The sequence below is a fragment of the Rhopalosiphum maidis genome, chromosome 1, assembly GCF_003676215.2.
Source record: "Rhopalosiphum maidis isolate BTI-1 chromosome 1, ASM367621v3, whole genome shotgun sequence".
Lineage (NCBI taxonomy): Eukaryota > Metazoa > Arthropoda > Insecta > Hemiptera > Aphididae > Rhopalosiphum > Rhopalosiphum maidis.
In genome coordinates this window covers 64085110-64095399 of record NC_040877.1, presented here as the reverse complement: position 1 = coordinate 64095399, position 10290 = coordinate 64085110, and positions in this window count along the sequence as shown.

Here is a 10290-nt window from a genome sequence, read left to right as displayed (position 1 = left end):
TGTTTAATGTTTTTTTTCTTTACATAGCAAATAATACAACTATAATGAATTCTACATTTAGTCAATGCCATTTAGTGAAATGGTCAATAGCCGTAATAATACACAAAACACTAACAAGAAGCCGATTGACGTGTAATGTAAGGCAAGTTTTTATATTAACATAAGTAAAAGTAATAAGGAACAAAAAATAAAAATCTGAAGTTTTCTAAACAATTTTAAAGATTTATATACTGTTATATCTAGTCAAATAACCGAAAACACAAGGTAAATTGATCAATAGAATTCTGTATAGCTTTTTAATATAATGTATATAACCCAGCTGTTACTTGTTAGTGTAATAACGATGTATATTTTGTTTGTGTATTTTTAACACAATAAAAGCATTGGTATGATTGTTTATGGTTTAAACCTTTTAAGAATTCATTCATCACTAAGTTTCCTAAATTTAATTTTTTTTTTTTTTTTGAAGGTAGTAATATTATTATAATTAAAATGATAAAAATAACAACAATCTCAAAATAAAAAAATAATTGTAACACTAAATAAAAAATTTAATTATAATTTTGAATTATACTTCTATAAAACAAACTATTTTACCATTTATTATTATTATTATTTGTATAGCTGATTTGCAAAACGTCATAAAATCTAAATTTAAGATTTATTATGTGCTTTAATGAGGGCATATATAATATTAATTATTATCAATTTATTTTTATATTGATAGCCGATAGGCTTAACAAATATTAGTACAAAAAAAAAAAAGATTTTGAAATCAAAAATAAGAAAAATGTGCTTCGTGTACTCAACATTTTTAATTTTACCTTATAAGCTTTAACTTTCTTTACTTTTATTAAAATATACCTATTAGAAATAAAAATATAACTAATAAACGTTGTTTATGTCTTTTATAATATTATGAAATCGTTGTTGGAAAGTACTTTTGCAAACTACGAAAGTTAAATTAATTTATTGACATATTTTTATGTTCCTCAAACATTACATTTTTCAAGAAACTAATTTATTATTTGCAAAATAATTTGTATTCCGTGTAATCTTTAAGTACGAACTTAAAAAACGATTTTTATCTTATTTAATGTATTTTCACGCAAATATATTTGTGTATTACGACATACAAGTTATAGTATAGAAATCATATAATAATATATTTGCGAACTATTGAAAGTAAGTAAATATAATTTAGGAATAAGTATGTTTCAACATTCGATTTTTATTTTAAATCTTTTGTAACAATTATTTACACGTTAAACACGTGTGCGTGCATACTGCACGTCATACGGTAGAGCAAAATTAGTATTGTAAATCATAAACATTGTTTATCGCACTTATACATAGTTGTTGAATATTATACGTATTTGCTATATAGAATGTCAGTACACAATTTGTCTTCTCTCTTTCTCTAATCCACGTGAATCATAATCAATTTGCGTTCAGCAGAACCAATCTTGTGTTGTCAGCTTTAATATTAAAATTAATTAACCAATCTATTATCAAACTTAAATTTTAGAACATTAGCTGTGTTTGTGTATTAGCTGAAATTATTCTACGATAACTGCAGCATTTTTCTCAGGTATGTAAGCATTTTTTTATTATAATATCAAACACTTTTGACATGAAAAAATTAAAATATCGAAAAAATACTAAATCAAAATCACAAATAATATTCAAATTTTAAGTTTAATAATAGATCAATTCATTCAATTAGGTACATTAAATCCAACAGCATAAAATTGATTCTGGTGAATGCTAATTTTCTGTACTGTGTGTCAGAGATGAAAAACTAATAGTGTGCAAGTGTGTTAGCATCCTAGTTGTTTATTCATTCGAATGAAATGAGTACGTTTTATTTGATTTAAAGTATTTAAAGCGTCTATAGTCAATCAGTAACGCTGAAAGGTAATAATTGTGTTAGCCGTTAGGGCTAATTTGTGAAATTTGTAAATCCTATGAATACAAATTATATTCATGTTTATGTGCAGTAACGCCAGTAGCCAGTTTATAGCCATATTATTAATTGCTCGGTATAAATGTATTACATTACTATAATAATTAAGTGTAGCTATAATTTCAAATTTATATTTGTGTATTGAACGTTATTTTATAAAAAAGAAATACGTATAAATAGTTGATTCGAGACTATACCCATACAGTAAAATATTGTATATTATTTTTTGAGGTCACCGTTGCCGTGACATCACTTTATTATTATAACTATGTAAGGTACAGTTTGTTGTTTGTATTTGTTGTCGTTGAAGATGATGATATCGACTTTCGCTTTTATATACATTTATATATATATATATAAAATAAATATATACATATATTTTTAGGTCTTTGTTGGATAGTGTTGTATTATATGTGGAAACAGATTTCTCAATTGAATTAGGGAGAGGGCAATGTAGTGGGGTTCGTGGAGGGGAGGGATAAAGGTACATTTGGTCGAAAAACTGTCCATTTCATAAGTCGACAGTAGTCATGGTAACGGTCCGCACAGATTCTTATCGAATCAATTTCGGAATTCAAAAGGACTTATACCCTCACCTCCACCCAACCATTGATGCTCGGACACACGCGCGCGCCATTTATACCCTTGTAATACACCGTGCAACATTTTTATTCGCCGCTTTTTACCCCTTGGCACATATATATATAAAAATATCCACACAAGTACAAATTCCCAGTCCACACACAAAGTATTATTTTTATAGATTTATATTTATTTTTATATGATCGATCGTTTACACCGTATAGTTTTATCGAAAGTTGTATAAAAAAATTACGAAATCTATTTTCTTCTCACTTCAAAACAAGTAGATTCTACTAGGTCGATAAAAAAACATCGATCGTTAATTTTATATTTACTCATTTACATGTTTAAAATATCAATTGTGTAGTACACAAAACTATATATATATTTAATTTGTGTGCTCAAGACTTTTCATTTGGTCGTTATTACCATACGTTTATTTCTATTCTATAAACTTTTCATTCTATACTCCGAGTCTACTAATTATATACATATGATTAATTTAGGTTGTTGGTATAACAAAACTCTCTTAGAGATGCTAAAAAAGGACCGCAAAGTTAATCTGCAGATGAAAAGTTTTGTTTCAGCCTTTTATTCGTGAAAACGAGTTGAAAACAAGCAACTCGTTATTTGATACAGAATGTAATTAGACACCGAATTTAAACATAAAGCTATAAAGCTGTTTCGCATTAATTTAAAAATTGAACAAATACATTTTATTTTTAAGTATTCAAAATAAACTATACATTTTAAAATGATAAACTCTTACATTTATAATGAAAATGTTACCACAATGCATTATTATTTTAAATGTTTATATTTGGTATGCATTTTATTTTCATTATTTAAATATTTTTTAAATTATAAAATTGTTTATAATGTATTCAATGGTTCCCATTAATACTTTGAAGAATGAAAAAAAGAATATTAGTGATTGATTTGAAAAAACAATTTTAAAAATATAACTAACTGAATAATTTTAATTTTGAAATTTTGTATACATATTTTTTAAATATTATAGTACTCTGGTCTATTATTTATAACTAATAATAATATAATATTCTTAAATCGTACATAACGTATTATTCAAAAAAAAAAAAAAATAATCCAGATTTAAAATATAATAAAATAAATGAGCCACATGCATTACCCTTTATTGAGATAGTAATTCAAATGGTTTTTTAAAATTAAACACATACTTATATGTATAATAGCTAATAATTTATTAGCTATTATATATATTGTAGATAGGTATCTATGGTATTTTATCATGTTATAAAGTAGGTATATCTAACGACTAATCATACAGTTGAAAATTACAGTTTAAATTATATTCATCGTTATAAACTTATAACCTAAATTTCCTAAATATGCATAACCATAGCAGCATTATATAATATATACTTATGGTATGGTATATTGTATTATTGCAGTTTACGAAAAGATATTTTCAGTGACTTGATATTTTAAAACGTATATACATTTTATGTGACACAATTGTTTTCTTTTAAAAGATAAAATTACGAGATGTACGATCCGCATTGCACCCACCTCCCTTCCTCAAACATAATACCCAGTAATATATCATCGAAGGACCGCAAATATTTATTAACGGATGTAATCATTTTTCTTAAGGGTTTTATTATATTGTGAATCCTGATCTTGGCCATAACGTGTACCATAATAATATAATACCATAATATTATATATACATGCAGTATATAATATACAAACCCCGGATATTATATATACAACAATCTAATACAGCGTGTACGTAATTTTATATTTATACAGTGCGGTTCCCAAGTCAGAAGAGTTGTATGTGCGTGCCACAATGGCATTACACAAAGGTTCCAGGTGTCTTCTATGTGCCATTCTGGGGACGCGTTGGCTCTCATATCCGGCTCCATAATGGTTCCAAATTATTTACAATGGGTTTTTATTATTATTTATTTATTTATTTTTTTTAAACAGCCGCTGATATTGGTCCGAAAAAATAGCTGCGTAGTAAAAAATAATGGCATGTATTCTTTCATCGAATCGCTCGGGTATGACAGCATTAAGGAAGGAAAATGGTGATCACACCGGCATGGCAACATCAGGCCACGAGTTACCATAAACATTTTAAAAGTCTGCCATACTTTAAAGTTCAGCGTTTTGCATTTGAAATGAGACTTTTCAACTTTTAATAGAGTGTTCACGTTTTAGGGTGATATCTTAGCAAGTATTCAACGATAGTAGTGATTTTTCTTTATAAATAATAAAGAGATATTTAATGTTTTACTACGTTATGTATTTAATATTTTTTTTATATATTATATATCACACGGAACAATAGTATTTTTTATATTTTATATTTTTATTATATTTTAATTTTAAAAAAGTTATATAACCTACTGAATTATCGAGTTCATATTTATTTTTGTTTTTATAATAACAATAACAATATATCCTTTTTACGAGAGCATGAACATCGTCGTTATCTGATGGGCTATCAACTTACAATTATTTATATTAAATAGCTACGTCTTTTATTTAGGCAGCTAAGCAACTTTCTTTTAAGAATATAATATATAATAATATAATATATATTTACTGCAGGACAAGTATTTTATTAAAACTATGATATTATTAAATGTTCAACAGGCACATTATTGGTACCTAATTGTGTATTATATTTAAAAGGAAAATACGTTATTGCTTATATGTCTATAGAAGTAGGTGATTTTATCCTTTATTTTATACGCGGGCTTTAGGATTTCGTTTAATACAAAAATACACAACTTTAGCACAGGAATTAGTGTAGGAGGGTAATCATTTTAGCGCGTCGAGTCCTGTAGTTTTCGAATCCAACCTGACCTGACCTGGAATTAATTTTAATTTCGCATTTTCCAAGCACAATTAATGAACGTCTAGTAAGCAATCTCCTTCATCCTAATCTACGGGTCATTTCAATTACAGCCGTTGATCCTCCGGGTAATGAGTTTTCCAACCAGAGACCATTTGTAAACAAAATTACTCATATAATTTCAAAATCTGTTAGCATCTCTAAATGAGTTACCGGTGGTAGAACGGGATATTTGGGTTTTAATAATTCATAAACCTGAGCACTGCCGGCACTCGCACACACATGCATAGAGCATTCCACTACACTTTAATGGCCCCAAAATCTCTTCATATAATCTGGTAACGTTCCAAAAATACGTGCAGTTTTATGGAAAAATGTAAATAATTTATATATACATACATACACTTCAATATATTATATATATTGATATTGTTTTCATATTTTTTTTTGTTTACCAGTCGATCGAGGGTTCAATCACGATTCAATTTGTAGTTTTAATTTATATTCATAGAAGCTAACGACGACAAGGGATTAGTGATGGCGGGGGATGAAAAAAAGTGGCTTCGAATTACATTAATTGAATTGTAAAACAATATTTTTTGTGAATAAAAACGACGAAATAATGAAAAATTGAAATTACGGATCATTGGAATTGCATCCGACTTTTTTGCGAGGGATTTTGAATAGTAATCATAACAAACGGAATAAAAAATATAAATAAAAAACTTTATTATAATTTGTCATAGCAAAAGCTATATTTTTTTGTATTGTATATTATAGGAATTGAGGACAAAGCTTTCAAAGTTTGTTTATAAATTATCCATATAGCTTCTGCGTAAATTTTAGTACTGTAATTATAACCGAATAAAACTATATTATTTATACTTATAGAACCCTTGTCTATAATTAGGATTTATTTGATTTTAGATTTTGATGTTTTTTTCCAAAACATTTAATTATCATTTATCGTTTGTTTGATTAGAATATATAAGTACCTAAACAAAAAAATAATTTAGTCTTTATTTAGGATACATATATGTATATAATATATATATATATATATATATAATACTACATTAAGTTATTTTATTGTATTTAGGTAAAGATGTTATGAAAATTTTACCACTTCGGAGAAAAGTTGTATTTTTGAGATTTATAATTTATAAAATTGAAGATAATAAACCTAGTTACTAAAAAAAATAATATCTTATACTACTTATATATCAATAAATATTTTTTTTATTATTATCAAAGAAATACTAACAGAAATTATCATATAATTATCAATATGATTGTCTTCTTATTACTAACCATGAAATTTTATCTCATCAGTATAGGTAATAAGATTATCTATTGAGTGAGATTATTAATTCAATATAATTTAAAAGTCTTTATTCATAATTTTCTTTTTAAGTACTTGGAGTATTTAAATGGGTAAGCAATAATCTTAAATCGTCAGATAAATTTGAAGCTTTATCTCAATCTTAATAACACTTTGTTTGAGCAACTATATAACAATAGAAATCGTTTAAATGTTATAGCTTCAAATATTTGAATTTGATTTTAACTATAATAATTTATTGTATTTGTATAAACTACATACAAAACTCGAATTTGTGGATGGAGTGGTGCGTTGAGGAAACTGGTATCCTCTACTATTTTTGTTTACATATTATTATTGTTATTTAATTTTTGATTGTAACGGGGGTATGCAATGGTACAACCAATAATTAATAATGTAATAAATACATTTTTCATCACATTTTTTTCATAACATTATCAATAAGTTAGTCGAAAAATTTGATAAAAGTAATAATTTTTAAAAATTTTGATTGGCTAGTTAGTTTATTTGGTAACCTGTCTGTACAATTATATTCTACTGTTTTAAAGTAGTCACTCCGCTCGTAGCGGCCCACTCTATTTGTCCAATAATCCTTCATTTTCTCCCAAACACAATAATAACTTTCTTATTACTTATTTATCAATATATTTATTTATTAACTAAGAATAATGAATAAAAGTGTTGATTATTATATTTTTATCTGATTTGTATATAAAATTGTAAATTTTATTCTGTATTTATATAAAAAAATTATTTTTTCAGTGACAACTTAATTCAATAGGTGAATATTTAGATGAACATAAATCTATGTTCACTAAAATAAATTATATTTTTAGTTTATATATATAAAGCAATAAAGTAAAAATTTAGTATTTGAAAAATTTATTAATATCTGAGAGGTTGGTGCAGAACCTCCGGCGTTAAATAATTTTGCACTTGGAACGAACAATTTAAATCGTATACGAGTTCCTCTACTTAATTTTTTCCAAGTCGAAACATTGAATACATATACGTATATAAAGACAAACAATACGATTATATTACTATATTTAAATAAACTCAAGAGTAGTAGTTAAAAATGTATCGTAGTATTTGTTTATACTTTTAAAGTTTTAGGTTTAATGTAATAGTAGTTTGTGCATAGTAAAAACTTCAAATTGTAACCATTTGATTAAAATACATAAAAAAATTTAAACGCAAAATTGTTTATTTTATTACGAAGATTCACTAAACGAATATAATATAATTATACTATACTAAATATATTATAGTACATACTTTATAATGTGTATATTATGTACAACTTAAGAAGTCATTTGTAAATGTTACTGTTATGTATTAGTTTATTTCATTGTTCTTTTTCTAAAAATATTTAGGATATAATAGAAAATATATACTGTAAGAATACTAAAACGTGGTACATATTTTTTTGTCGTTATAGGAAATTGCTGTAATATATTAAGTAGGTATGTTTAAACAGGTGTATAAATGTATAATAGTCGGAGTAGCAATATAGCAATATATACATAATACAGTACGCACAAAATCATCGGTGTAGAATAATATACTATGTATATGCACTGACGGTTTCGAATGGTATTTTTATATTTGAACGACCTCCGAAAATCGCAGTTGTATGTTCACCTGCATATCATCATATGGGCAGGTCCGCGTTGGACCGAAAGTCAAGTGTTCGTGTATACTGTACGGCACTCAATAATCCGATTAAAGGTCCCGCCAACTACGTATCCTTTTGCAGTCAGAAAAGAAGTGAAAAAAAAATACTATTCCATAATCTGTATACATATATATATATATTATGTGACTATAATAACCTATATAGTACACCACAGCGATTTATTCACGGCGGGAAGAACTACCTTTATATTATACGGTTCACATGTATTATTATCATTATTACATTGTATGTATTTTAATGGGGTGCGGGAGTGTAGAAATCCGTGCGTGGAGTCGTGCTGGGGGGCTTCATTCATCTCGGTTTCCGGCTTATGAATGAAAAAAAAATATATATATGCGTGTGTATAATGTCTTCAATACAGGTGAGAAAAACCGACAGTAGCACCTCCAGAGCATCATTAATTTCATATTTATTCGACTCTCTCATCCGACGTACAGTCGGGAATTATTATTGTTATTACCATAACGGTCGATAAAAAAATACGAATAAAAATAAAAATATTTTATATATATATTATAAGGAAAAGAGTAAATAGTCAAGTCATTATATGGCCATTGAGGCGAAAATCACACTCTCATAGTATGAGAGAAATGATGATGCCGCGCTGGAATTTTGCTGTTTCTAAAACTATTATAATATTATAGACATTATAAATTATGATCTATCTATTCTGTGGTACTATAAACCAGTATTTAATATTAAATGTATAGTATATATAAATATAAGCTTTATATAAAATCTGATATTTGAGTTTATTTCCTATAATACCTTTTTATGTTTCCCCGAAACGGACACGCTGTACACAAGTACTTTGTTGCTATTATAATTTATTAATGGGTTTAAGATTTAAATCTTATTAATTATACTGTCATGCGGTTGTTTGAATAACAATGTATTTTATCACAACTTTACTTAGAATATAGACTATTTAGGAGCAAGTAAAAGGTACATATTACAAACTGAGAATTCTTTTCATAATTTTTATATTCACATTAAATAATGTCACTTCTTTCTTTCTTCAACTGTATAAGTAACACTTTATTTTTTTAATGTGTAATATATTATATTATATTGTAGCCTATATCTCCGGAAACATTATTGTATACTTCTCATTTATTATTCATTATGATTGAAATTCAAAACAATTATTATTACATTTGTATACCATCATTACACCAATGAACATAATAATAAAAAATAACGACACGTAGATTAATTTCTTTCGTGTTTCATGAATTTCGATTTTTAATCTCATGTCTATATAATAAAACAATAGGTATGTTTAATGCTTATGTATTTAATTACAATTAGGCGCTTTCTAATAAGTTACATTGGATAATAAACAATGAATCAATGTAATTTGTTCGTAAAAAATATAGGAGTTTTGTAGATGAATTATACGCTTATAACATATTTTAATGTTTAGGATCGTGTCTCGCAACGAAGGCTTCATTCACGAGTTTCGCCGAATTATTTTCGTATATACTTAACGATACAAGGGAATTCGATTTAACGGAAAGAAAATCGGATCAATTTCGATACACCTGCAGCAGCAACACCAGACAATCCGGTGCCGGTAAGTCTACGCTGAATGAGGTCTCGGCATTCCCATTGTACCGCGTCCTTCTATTCACCGTGTTCATCGTAAATATAATGTGTACGCGTCGTAGTATATATGCTATTATTATACAGTGTGTCTTTCATAAAAACGACATTGGAGAGTTATAAAAACCCGCCGGGTGGTATATGACTTTGAGCGGCGGATATGAACTGAATTCCGTAGCGAAATATTCGAGTATAATAATAATTGTAAAAACTGCGCGAACACCGTGGTTCGACCCCCCGGACGTCCA